Source organism: Mustela nivalis, assembly GCF_964662115.1.
Source record: "Mustela nivalis genome assembly, chromosome: 4".
In the NCBI taxonomy this organism is placed as follows: domain Eukaryota; kingdom Metazoa; phylum Chordata; class Mammalia; order Carnivora; family Mustelidae; genus Mustela; species Mustela nivalis.
Genome location: NC_139023.1, coordinates 153730751 through 153745325, shown reverse-complemented (window position 1 = coordinate 153745325; position 14575 = coordinate 153730751).

Genomic DNA, 14575 nt, shown 5'->3' with positions numbered 1-14575 from the left:
TTTCCAGCTGAGCAGGGAGCCCAATGCGGGACTCGATCCCAGGACTCTGGGATCACAACCTGAGCTGAAGGCAGACACTTAACTGGCTGAATATATATATATATATATATATATATATATATATATATATATGTATGCATGTGTATCTATATCTATATCTATGGTAATGGCTGGTAATGGCTGTGTTTATTGACTATATGGGAGAAATCTTTCTCAATGCATAAATATATCAAATCATCACATTATACACTTTAAGTATTTTATAGTTTTCCTTGTTGATTATACCTCAATAAACCTGAAAAAAATTGGATAAATATATTGCACTTTTTTCATCAGTCTCCAAATCCTCTTTTATTCTGTAATAGTCCTTCTTCACTGCACTCTTTTTGCACCATTAATGTAATAGAGGGTTTAGAATATTCTGTCTTCTGGATTTGGCCAGTTGTTTTCTCCTTGGTAAGATCTCTTTGGGGTTTTCCTATAAATGAGTATTTAAGTCTAGAGGCTTGATGACACTCAGTTTTTATTATTCATGGGTGGTTCTGAATACTTACTGCGACCAGTCGGGAGACACATTTCTGCTCACCCTGCTCCTAGTATGGCTAATAGTGATCAGTGGTGTTAGATGGGGTCAGTCTGATTCTCTATTATAAGAATCCCCATCACTGCAATTTTTTTTAGCAGCAACTGATGACTATTGTATAGATCCATTATTTTGCTGTGGTTGGCGAAATAATAATTCTCTGATTTTGTCATTTCTGGAATTCCTTCCTAAAGGAATTAAGAGTACGCTTATCTTGGTGGGTTCTGGGAAATGTATAGAATTTTTGAATCTTTATATTATACACCTGAAAATAATACAATAGTGTGTGTTAACTAAGTTGGATTTAAAATTTAAAAATTACAACTTAAATAAATAAGAGTTTAAATTGAGTCCCTTAAAAAAAAGAAATTCTATTCTATTAATTATTTAGTTATCCTGAATACAGGACAGTTTCGCCTTATTTATTGACGATCAAGAAAATGTGCTGTCATGCTAGCAACCTCATAGATATCTGAAGGGGTTTTTTTCTGATGAATCTCTGCATTACGAATGCAGAGATTCACTGTAATCTACTGTAGTTATTATGCCAAAACTATCCCATCTTAGGCCAACAGAAGTCTCTTCAAGCTGTCTCCTATGCCCTTTTGACATGGTCCAATTCCTCTTTGATAGATTCCTTGCTTTCTGGCACACTGTGATCTCCGAGGCTCATCTAATACATTTCTGGACCTAACACCAATTATTTCTCTAAGAAACCTTCCTTCTTGTTAGTGGGAAAACTAATGACTAAAATTCGACTTTTATTAAAAAAAATATGTCCTTGAATCATGGGTATAAATATTGCATGTAGTGCCTTTCATTTTTCACCCAAAATTCCTGAAGTATTTGAAAAAGCTAGACATCAAACCTGAGAGTAGACCTTTCAAAGTCTGACCAGCTAAATGTTACTTCTGTAACAATTGAAAAATTTTATGGAAGCTTATAGGTATCCTGTGTAAGTCTTTTCATCTGTGTCTTTAAAATTTTTATTTAAAATAATTTCAGTTCATTTAGCAATCCTAAAATGTAAGCAAAATATAGTTTAATGGATGATATTATTTTTTATTTTTTTTAAAGATTTTATTTATTTATTTGACAGATAGATATCACAGCAGGCAGAGAGGCAGGCAGAGAGAGAGAGAGAAGAGGCAGCAGGCTCCCCGCGGAGCAGACAGCCTGATGTGGGGCTAGATCCCAGGACCCTGGGATCATGACCTGAGCCGAAGGCAGAGGCTTTAACCCACTGAGCCACCCAGGTGCCCCTGATATTCTTTTTTAGAACAGATTTTATGTGTTTATTTTTGAGAGAGAGAGTACAAGCAGAGGGAGTAGCAGTAGAGGAAGCAGGCTTCCTGCTGAGCATGGAGTCTGATGTAGGTAGGACCTGATCCCACCACCCTAAGATCATGATCTGAGCCGAAGTCAGACATTTAACTAACTGAGCCACTCAGGCGTCCCAAGATGATATTCTTAGTCACACAATTACTGTTTCTTATTTCTAATGATTAAAAAAAAAATTCCTGAATCTGCTTTTCTGAAGCTAGTATGTTATGTTTTTTTTTTTGTTTGTTTGTTTGTTTTAAAGAAAGAGAGGGAGAGATTGGGAGTAGGGAGAGAGAGAGAGAGAGATTCTTAAGCAGGGTTCGATCTCAGGACCCTGAGATCATGACCTGAGTCAAAGAGTCAGACGTCTAACTGACTATGACACCCAGATACCCCTTAAAGCTAGTGTTTCTTTCTTTCTAGTTTTCTTCTTTTATTCTATTATGTTTGTCACCATACAGTATGTCATTAGTTTTTGATGCAGTGTTCCAAGATTCATTGTTTGCGTATAACACCCAGTGCTCCATGCAATACATACCCTCCTTAATACCCATCACTGGACTAACACTTCTCCCCAACCCCTTCCCCTCTAAAACCTTCAGTTTGTTTCTCAGAGTCCACAGTCTCTCATGGTTCTTCTTCCGCTCCAACTGCCTTTCCTTCATTTTTCCCTTCTTTCTCCTAATGTCCTTCATGCTATGTTCTGCAAATAAGTGAAACCATGTGATAATTGACTTTCTCTGCTTGACTTATTTCACTCAGCATAATCTTCTCCAGTTCCACCCATGTTGATGCAAAAGTTGGGTATTCATCCTTTCTGATGGAGGCATAATACTCCATTGTATATATGGACCACATCTTCTTATCCATTTGTCTGTTGAAGGACATCTCTGCAGTTTCTACAGTTTGGCAACTGTGGAACATTGGGGTGCATATGGCCCTTCTTTTCACTACATCTGTATCTTTGGGGTAAATACCCAGTAGTGCAATTGTTGGGTCATAGATTAGCTCTATTTTTAATTTTCTGAGGAACACCCACACTATTTTCGAAAGTGGCACAGACTCACAGACCGTAGCTACAGGGAAAGAAGTATATAGTCTTTCTGTAATGGAACATTCAGTGCTACAGTTGGAAGTATAGCTTTGAAGTAGGTTTTCAGCTGTAATTTAGATACACCAAGTCCATTTCTGTCAAAAGAAATTGAAATCCAGGTTTATTGTTGATAATTAGAAATATGGCATATGGGGTTCAGTTCCCACTTCTCTATTGCTCTGGCAGGGTACAGAAAGGAGAAGGACTTAGAGGAAGGACTATTTCCTCTGTTGTCTGGACTTTTGTGCTGGTTTATCTTACTGCTCAGACCCAAGAGATAAGATTTTTGTATCAAAGAAAGAGTTTCTTAGCTCATTGTCTTCCTAAAATCCCTAGAGCCTGGAATGCAAAGAACTCTACTTTGTCCTGATGTCTTTCTTTCAAAGCAGTGCTATTCCTTAGTCAAGTAGTGCTGGAAATTTCAATGTGATTAGACTCTTCCTACATTTCCGGGTTCTAGTCACTGTCCATGGTGCAAAATTCTCCACATAACCCTAAGCCTTTCTTCTTCTTCTTCCCCTCTCCCTTCCCCTTCCTCTTTTTTTTCTTCCTCTTCCTCTTCTTCTCTTTTTTCTTGTTTTGATTCTTCTTCCTCCTCCTTCTCTTCTTTTTTTTATCTTTTTCTTTTGCATTGATTATTTTGGTTATTTGAGCCTTAATAGGTAGATGCCAAGAGTTAATGTTACCCAGTTCCCTAGGCACCTGAGGCCAGTGTAGTCCTAATCAATATTTTGAAATAATAGTGTCAAAGAATCTCATGAGCACACTCAGCATTAGGGAACACAGATGGGTGAAAATCAAAGTGGAAAAAAGAGGTAGTTGGTCTGTAGGGTACTGACTGGTCCAACAGAGCAGTCCCGAAATTGGCCTAAATGGACTCTCTCCCCCTTCCCAACAACCTCCCTCTTCTGTCTCTCAGTAAAAACTTTCTTTTGACTCATAGGTCATTCATTTTTAGATTTTATCTGCAACACTTTTCATTATCAAATCATCTCTTGTGACCTTCTGGCCAAATTAGAGGAGGCTTGTTGTTTTCCTATTATGAAATAGCAAACCCTTATATAACACTTATACTGTGAGCCAGACACAGTCCTAAGAACTATACATAGACCAATTCACAACAACCCTGTGACAAGGCTACTGTTATCAGTCCCATTTTATAGATAAGAAAATTGAAATACCAAGAGAAGTTCAAGTGACCTGCCCAGCATCACACGAACAATTAAGGCAGGGCTGTGATTTGAGCCCCAAAAATGTGCCTACTAGTCTTAGAGCCACTCAAAGCTGGTTTAACATATAATTAGTTTCTATGAGCTGAAGCCATGAGGTATTATTAAAAACTGGGTCTTGGTCTTCAAATGGTTTCTAATTTAATCTTGGAACTGTGAAAATAGCACAATAGCATTCTCAGTTACCATAACACAGGGAATTTCTTTCTAAAGTAAGCAAAGCAACAACTATGCAGGACTCCGATAATAAAATTGATACCTTAGGTTGTCCTTGAAGATAAATAAAGTGAAAAATTATATATTTCCATTAAATATGCATTCTGCATCAAATTTCCTGGGATATAATTTGTGAGAATCCCAAAACAAAGACTGAAAGGTATCAGTCAAAGGAATGATGCTCGTATTAGAAGGTATAGATTAGAATCTGGACTAATCACAATGTATAAGGAAATAGTCTAAACCAAAATCATGAATTTGAAAGTATCATAACCTAAACACAAAAAGTTGATCTACTATGCCCATTAGCACCCAGCCTGCTACAAACTCTTTTCTACAAAACTGGAAGTTACTAAAGTCCAAACAGAAAGTGTACTAGACCTGAAACAATGGGGGACCAGGAAAATGATGCATAGCTCCCCATAATCCTATGCCCATACACTGGGCTGCTGATTCCTTCTTGAGAACAATATAATGTTGCTCCCAAATGCCGTATGGTCGTGTGGCATTGAAAACTAGCTGGTGTTGGCTAGGCAGAGACCACCAACCTCTAGACGGGCTTGGAACCCAGGTCTCTGAAGGTGAGAGGTCACAGCCTCACCTCACAACACCACTTTGGGTCTGTTTCTTATTACCAAATAATTTCCAGAAGGAGACCAGGCCATGGGCCTAATCTTCCAGGAGCAGTACAGAGGGAAACGAAGAGTTCAAGGAGAAGTGATGTTCTTCGTGCGATAGCTTTTCAGTGACTCATAGAGCAGCAATGGTGTTAGGAGAAGGCAGTTCTCGCCCAGCCCCCGCACAGGCTAAGTGTGATTTCTCCTCACAGCTTATTGTGAGGAGATAGGAGGGAATAAAGAATCTGTTACCAGAAGGTCTGGCTAACTCTCAGAACCCCATTCGACAGAGCCTTTGGCAGGCGCCGTCCCAAAAGAGAGGAGGTGAAAACCACAGTCATGTACCTGAGGTGAAAGACCACCACTAAAAATAAATAAGAAACTCCAAATGTGTAAATCCGATATAAGCCAAACCATATGGCATAAAATGAAAACATTTTCTTCTTATACCTTTGGTAAAATTGTTTCTTGCCAGATTTTATATACAGGAAAGTATTAACACACCTTTTGCCATGTAGTTTCTCCCCTGATATATGGCATTGATAATATAAGTAGTTCAATGATACTTCCACTGTTTGGGTAGCGAGGTATATAAAAAGAATGTTGTGCATATAGGAAAAGTGCTAAAATCCCAGGGTAACACCTCATACATTAGTGGCCTTCCATGGTGAACAAAGTCATTTTTCAGGCAAGTCATAAAGCAGCCTCAAAACACAAGTATTTCAGTGTTTGCTCCAAATGAGGCGGTGGCCCAGGGACCGCTGTTCATCTGACATCACTTCTGACGCAGTGTGGGTTTGGTATCTGATTAGGGCTCCCCGCCACCATGGTGCCAGACTTACTCCTTCAGTGAGGGGGCTGAGGGAAATTAATGTGTCAGACTTACCAGAAGGTGAGAGTGTCTGCTTCAGGTTTCCTTTGGATCGCTTCAGCTGGAATGACCTTTGATTCTTTCCCAGAGAATCTTTTTGAAGCTATTTATGGAGTTCAGTAATAGGTAAAGATGAGCTTGCAACAGAAAATGTAGCCAGACTCAGAGGCAAAGGCGCTCTGGAGGCCACGGTGACATTTATATACAAATGTGTTTAAATCATTGACTTGTGTCAAGGATGCACTGGGGTCTCCTGGGAAGACAGAGCAGTCCTGTTACTTCACCCCCTAAAGGTTATATTTTCAACTTGGCTGGGCCGCTGACCCACTGCCTGGTTCTGGAAAATCACATAACTCCTCAAAGTGTCAATTTATTTACCTTAAGTGAGACGGGAAATGCTATATGCATCACTGATGTATGAGAAAATTGGGTAGAAAATACTCAAATGTGCCTTGAAATTTTTTGATGAAAGGTGATATGTACATGAAAGTATTATTTCTGTAACGCATTTTTTCTCTCTCCCTTCTCCTCCGCCTGACCTGTCAGCTGCTACATACATAAAACTTATCACAACTCTCAACTGTTTTCATTTCCACTTTCTAGGCAAACTTTTGGATCTGTGAATGGAAGATTCCGGGGTGAACCTTTTCTTTATTCTATTGAAGCAATGCACATAAAAAATTTCTGCAGACCTTAACGTCAAACAGAAATATCAGTTACTATTTCCTTTTCTTATTGAGAAGGTATAGCATAAGCATGCATGCTTCGCACCAGACAAATCTGGATGTGAACTCTGGGTCCACCATCTGCTCAGTTATGTACAGCTCATTCTAACACATGTACATTCACATCCTCACACGTGAGCAAATACAGTTGCACAGACTACGCACACACATTTACACATGTACACAGACGCTCTCACTCATGCATGTACACGCATGCACACACACAAGTGCAAACCACATTCGTGTCTCGATACACACAGCTTCTGCACACTTAAGCTACTCTTTGCAGATGTTCTGGGATTAGAGAAGCAGTTACATGTGTTTGGCTATTCTTGAGCAAGTTACTATGCTTCCCAGGAAGGACATTTTATTTTGCATTTTTTAAAAAGACTTTATTTATTTGACAGAGAAAGACACATCGAAAGAGGGAACACAAGCAGGGGGAGTGAGAGAACGGGCTTCCTGCTGAGCAGGGAGCCCAAGGAAGGGCTCCATCCCAGCATCCTGGAACCATGACCTGAGTTTAAGGCAGATGCTTAATGCTTGAACCATCCAGGCTCCTCTGCATCTTTTATATAGTACAGAAAGCCTTATCTCTTAGTGTAGAGGCCAATGACACCAATTTGGGGCCAGAAGACTGGGTTTGAATCCTGCCTCCACTATAGCTGTGTGACCTTGGATAAATTACTACACATTTATGCCTCTGTTTTCTCATTTGTAGATCAGAAATAATAATAGTACCTACCACACCACCTTATAAGGTTGTTTTAAGGATTAATTCATTAGCTACTCAGAACAATGCTTGGTATGTGGTAAATGCTACATACTTGTTTACTACTAATATTGGGGGACAGCCCAGCTAAAAAGGGAGATTTTTAAAAATTTTTATTTATTTATTTGATAGGCAGAGATCACAAGTAGGCAGAGAGAGGCAGGCAGAGAGAGAGAGGTGGAGGCAGGCTTACTTCTGAGCAGACAACCCAATATGGGGCTTGATCCCAGGACCCTGGGATCATGACCTAAGCCGAAGGTAGAGGCTTTAACCCACTGAGCTATCCAGGCACCCCTTGTTGTTTTGTTGTTTTGTTTTGTTTTTTTAATGCCATGGTCTTTAATGCAATTTTCCATGTGTGAAGGGGTGAATAAAATGCACCATGTATGAATCACCCAGCATTTTAACAGACCAGGTCATCCTAATACTATGCATAGAAAGGATGTGTAGTTTTCATAGTAAATTCAGGTTTTTCTGGTTCACTCACAGGGAGAGTCAGAGGTGTGTTCCAAGAACTTCCAGAACTGAGACCACAGCCTGGCTAACAGCCGTCCATTCCTGGAAATTCATTTTAAGATGTTCTCCTAAAAGTTTAATGATACGTGGATTATCTGCCTTCTCAGAAATCTGGCGTGTTGGGTCTGGCCTCTAAATGCGAAAGAAAATAGGCCTCACTGCTTAATATTTATTTTCTTGAGTGATGTAATAAAATGATAAAGTAATAAAGTTGGCCATCATACTTGCTGGGTTCTACTTCTCCCATACCAAAAATCCTTACTGTATCATTTTGTGTTATAATACAAAATACTGTATCATTTTCTAATATGTTTAGCTGCTGTAGTTCATAAGAATGATTTAAAAGTGTTCATTGCTTCTCAGGTTTTGTCTATATAATTATGATGTACTTCAGACAGATAAATTGTACCTTGATGTTGGACTTCTGGGCTGAGTAATCAGCCTTATGGAGGTGCTAAAAGAAGACTGAGGATGTTTATTAAGCATGTAACTAATCAAGATTTGAAGAAATACTAATTCCCCGATTAATAATCTTAGTTATTAATTCCAAATTACCCTTCATCACAGTCCATCCTAGCCTTGATTTCCAACAGACTTGGAGATAGTCTGTCAACTCAGAGTGTAACTTCTATTTGTAAAATAAAATAAAATAAAATCCCCTTCAACATATAGTTCTCTGGGTCTACGTGATAGTATAATATGTAAATCTTTGCAGGTTTGATTTCTAAACAGAAATGATTTCTGTATCTTCTCTCTTCTAGAACCTACTGTTGAAGGGTCCATACCCCTTCACTTTGACTAGTGGAGACATGGGGTTATTGCACCCAAGTTAGGTGACTGACTTTCCCTCAACTGTAAATTTTTAGTCACTTTATCAACTTATTTTCTCCCTCTCATTTGTATTAAGGGGTATGAGCTGCATGAAGTGTTTAGATAAATATAATTAATATTTACTTTTATTCAGCTAACCATTTCTTTCTCTGAGATTCCCCCTACATACCAAAAAAGTTTGATATAAATCACTTTCAGAGAAGGTTTGGAGTTAAGCTAGATTGTAACTTAAATATTTTTATTGAAACAAAATTTAACAAAATGTGTAAATGAGAATAAGTGATGGGAAGGCAATTAATTATTTTAAAAAGATTTTATTTATTTATTTGACAGAGAGAGAGATCACAAGTAGGCAGAGAGGCAGGCAGAGAGAGAGGGGGAAGCAGGCTCCCTGCTGAGCAGGAAGCCCAATGTGGGGCTCAATCCTAGGACCCTGAGACCATGACCTGAGCAGAAGGCAGAGGCTTAACCCCTGAGCCACCCAAGTTCCCCAATCAATTTTTTGTTAACCTGATATTTTGTGATGTCTCAGGCACTAATCTTTTTTTTTTTTCTGTTTTCTTTTTTTTTCTTTCTTTCTTTTTGAACCTCTTTTTATCCCCTTTCTCCACCCTCATGATTTGGGATCTCATCTGATTTGGTTAAAGCATATTTTCCTGGGGTTGTTGCCACCCTTTTAGTATTTTACTTGCTCCCTCATATACTCTTATCAGGCACTAATCTTTATTTGAATTATTTCATTTAATCCCCACAACAGTCACGTGTAAAATTAAGTTCTAAGGACAAGGAAATCAAGGAATTATTGAAAACAGGGAAACTGCACTCATAAATGCAAGAGATGAGATTTTTATCCTAGATATAAATTATATTTTCAATGTAGAAGTGCTTTATGAATATTTCAAGCTATTTATTTTTAGTGTAATCACTTTTTTTCTTAATTATATATATATTTTTTTAATTAATTTTTTATTTTTTATAAACATATATTTTTATCCCCAGGGGTACAGGTCTGTGAATCACCAGGTTTATACACTTCACAGCACTCACCAAAGCACATACCCTCCCCAATGTCCATAATCCCACCCCCTTCTCCCAAATCCCCTCCCCCCACCAACCCTCAGTTTGTTTTGTGAGATTAAGAGTCACTTATGGTTTGTCTCCCTCCCAATCCCATCTTGTTTCATTTATTCTTCTCCTACCCACTTAAGCCTCCATGTTGCATCATCACTTCCTCATATCAGGGAGATCATATGATAGTTGTTTTTCTCTGCTTGACTTATTTCGCTAAGCATGATACGCTCTAGTTCCATCCATGTTGTTGCAAATGGCAAGATTTCATTTCTTTTGATGGCTGCATAGTATTCCATTGTGTATATATACCACCTCTTCTTGATCCATTCATCTGTGGATGGACATCTAGGTTCTTTCCATAGTTTGGCTATTGTGGACATTGCTGTTATAAACATTCAGGTGCACGTGCCCCTTTGCATCACTACATTTGTATCTTTAGAGTAAATACCCAGTAGTGCAATTGCTGGGTCATAGGGCAGTTCCTCAACATTTTGAGGAACCTCCATGCTGTTTTCCAGAGTGGCTGCACCAGCTTGCATTCCCACCAACAGTGTAGGAGGGTTCCCCTTTTTCCGCATCCTCACCAGCATCTGTCATTTCCTGACTTGTTGATTTTAGCCATTCTGACTGGTGTGAGGTGATATCTCATTGTGGTTTTGATTTGTATTTCCCTGATGCCGAGTGATATGGAGCACTTTTTCATGTGTCTGTTGGCCATCTGGATGTCTTCTTCGCAGAAATGTCTGTTCATGTCCTCTGCCCATTTCTTGATTGGATTATTTGTTCTTTGGGTGTTGAGTTTGCTAAGTTCTTTATAGATTCTGGACACTAGTCCTTTATCTGATATGTCATTTGCAAATATCTTCTCCCATTCTGTCAGTTGTCTTTTGATTTTGTTAACTGTTTCCTTTGCTGTGCAAAAGCTTTTGATTTTGATGAAATCCCAATAGTTCATTTTTGCCCTTGCTTCCCTTGCCTTTGGCATTGTTCCTAGGAAGATGTTGCTGCGGCTGAGGTCGAAGAGGTTGCTGCCTGTGTTCTCCTCAAGGATTTTGATGGATTCCTTTCCCACATTAAGGTCCTTCATACTATGAGCAACTCTACGCCAATAAATTTGACAATCTGGAAGAAATGATGCATTCCTAGAAACATATAAACTACCACAACTGAACCAGGAAGAAATAGAAAGCCTGAACAGACCCATAACCAGTAAGGAGATTGAAACAGTCATTAAAAATCTCCAAACAAACAAAAGCCCAGGGCCGACGGCTCCCGGGGGAATTCTACCAACCATTTAAAGAAGAACTAATTCCTATTCTCCTGAAACTGTTCCAAAAAATAGAAATGGAAGGAAAACTTCCAAACTCATTTTACGAGGCCAGCATCACCTTGATCCCAAAACCAGACAAAGATCCCATCAAAAAAGAGAGCTATAGACCAATATCCTTGATGAACACAGATGCAAAAATACTCAACAAAATACTAGCCAATAGGATTCAACAGTACATTAAAAAGATTATTCACCACGACCAAGTGGGATTTATTCCAGGGCTGCAAGGTTGGTTCAACATCCGCAAATCAGTCAATGTGATACAACACATCAATAAAAGTAAGAACAAGAACCATATGATACTCTCAATAGATGCTGAAAAAGCATTTGACAAAGTACAGCATCCCTCCTGATCAAAACTCTTCAAAGTGTAGGGATAGAGGGCACATACCTCAATATCATCAAAGCCATCTATGAAAAACCCACCGCAAATATCATTCTCAATGGAGAAAAACTGAAAGCTTTTCCACTAAGGTCAGGAACACGGCAGGGATGTCCATTATCACCACTGCTATTCAACATAGTACTAGAGGTCCTAGCCTCAGCAATCAGACAACAAAAGGAAATTAAAGGCATCCAAATCGGCAAAGAAGAAGTCAAATTATCACTCTTCGCAGATGATATGATACTCTATGTGGAAAACCCAAAAGACTCCACTCCAAAACTGCTAGAACTTATACAGGAATTCAGTAAAGTGTCAGGATATAAAATCAATGCACAGAAATCAGTTGCATTTCTCTACACCAACATCACTTTTAAATCAACGAAATTTATTAAGTACTTAGTATATGCAGTTTTTGATGAAAGACGCTGGAAAAATTTTTTAAAAAATGATTCCCATATTCAAAGATGGGAATTTAGTTGGAGAGAGAAAACACACAATTCATACCCTCAAAAATCATGTCACTCTATAAAACAGAACTTGAGACAGACAAATAGGAATAAAGAAAACTAATTTATAGGGGCGCCTGGGTGGCTCAGTGGATTAAGCCGCTGCCTTCGGCTCAGGTCATGATCTCAGTGTCCTGGGATCGAGCCCCGCATCGGGCTCTTTGCTCAGCGGGAGCCTGCTTCCTCCTCTCTCTCTGCCTGACTCTCCGCCTACTTGTGATCTTTCTCTCTGTCAAATAAATTAATAAAATCTTTAAAAAAAAAAAAAAAAAAAAAGAAAACTAATTTATAGAAAATCTCCTGAACGAGCTGGCAATTAAACCAGGCCCTTAAAGATGGGCAAGAGTATATTGGGAGAAAATGGAATCTATCACCAACTTGGGGTTGGAGTTCATTATCCTGCATTCAAATGATAATAGTAAGGCTTCTCACACTACAGAAGTGCTCAAATCAAAAAGTAATGACAAGGTGGAGGGTATGACGAGTTGTCTAGGATTCGAACAATAGGTGGAAAGTCTGGACTTGGTGCTATAAGTAAAGAAGATAATATTAAAATTTTTTGAGCACTAACAGTATCATATAGTGGACATATTTAAAAATATTGTGAGGATACAAGGGCCTACAAATAATGATATGATTTGGAGGATAATGAGGACAATTTAGGCTTGAAGTGATAAAATCTAGTTCAAAAAGATGATAGTACACATATAAAGGGGGAGGGAATAGAATCTGGTGATTCATCAAAACTATGAGATCTAGTGGAAAGTTTCAGTGCTAATTGTTTGATTTGGAAAATGGTTTTCAATATATTCAATTTTACAGGGGGAATCCAGCTTATCTGATACAGTTGTCACTGGTGCTTTTTTGCATAACTGAGCCAACTGAAGAATGGAAATATTAGGAAAATAATATAGACAGACAGTTTAAACATTTTAGTTACTGTGAAAAAAATAAATGCTCATGAATTTACCGATATTTGATGCAATTACTGGATTTGTTCATTGGAGTTTTACATCATATTTCTTGTGTCAATCATACCCTTGGGGCATTATTTATAATATCAGATTTTTTTCAAGGAAATTCAAAATAGTTAACAAAACAATATGATCAAAAAACTCATCTATGGTTTGATTTCCCCCCCCCCAATCTCTCAGAGCAGTTTTACCTATACCACATTCAACTACATTCAATAGCAATAATTTCCGTGACTAGGTTTATTAAATCTTTCTAAACTCTTCCCTTTAGTTTTCATAAAAATACATCTTTCATTTTTTTACCAGTATTTCATTGATTTATATAATATCTAACTAAATTACATACATAGTAAGTACAACTGATAAAAGTAGGCTTAGAAAACACAACTGAGGGGTGCCTGGGTGGCTCAGTCAGTTAAGCATCAGACTCCTAATTTTGGCTCAGGTCATGATCTCAGGGTTGGGAGATCCAGCCCCAAAGCCAGCCTCCACACCTATCATGGAATCTGCTGGAGATTCTCTCTCCCTTTCTTATCTGCTCCTCTTCCCATTCAGGCACACTCATTATAAACAAACAAATAAACTCTTAAGGAAAGAAGAAGAAAAATGAAAGAAAGAAAGAAAATGAGAGAAAGAAATAAAGAAAGAGAAACAGCTGACTCTCAGTTTAAAATCGACTCACCTGGTGGCCACAAGAGTGGACGAAACCTTGGAGCAAAAGCTCCCAGGTAGGATAGGAGCTTTCCGTAGGCTCCAAGCTGCAGTCACTGTGTTTTGGGTTTTGTTTATTTTGTTTTCTTTTTCCATAGCATGGTGGCATTAGTTTACATAGCAAGTCAGTGAATAAGACATTGGTGAAAAGCTTGTATTGTTTTATATAAAATATATCCTTCTAAAAGCTAAATGATAGCATACATTTATCATAGTTATTGTGTGCATTAAAATGGATACTGGCATGGTGGTCCTCATTTTATAATAACAGTGTATCTTGAGTTTAAACATATAGATTTTCCAAATTTTCTTTTGAAGAAGTGTTACTTCAACAGAGAATAAACATCAAGTCTAACAATTTTTAAATTTGTGGTGAAATTGAAGCAGCAGATAAGAAATGAGATAGAACTTGACATTATAAAGTTAAAAAAAATTAAATGTATTTAAGCCATTTATTTTATTTTATTTTTTAGATTTTTAGATTGTGTTTATTTATTTGAGAGAGGGAGAGCATATGAATGATTAGGGAGAGAAAGGAAGGATGGGGTGGGGGAGACAGAGAAGCAGACACCCCACTGACCAGGGAACCTAATGAGGGGCTCAATACCAGGATCCTGAGATCCTAACATGAAGTGAAGGCAGATGCTTAACCAACTGAGCCACCCAGGCACCCCTAAGCCATGATTTCATTCATTTTTCACATATGGGTCAATCCAAATGAGCACCTATTTATTTTTTAAAGGCTTTATTTTTTCCAATATTAATGAAATTATGAAATACTTATCTGGAAGAACCACTTTAGGAATTTTTTTCAACTTTAAA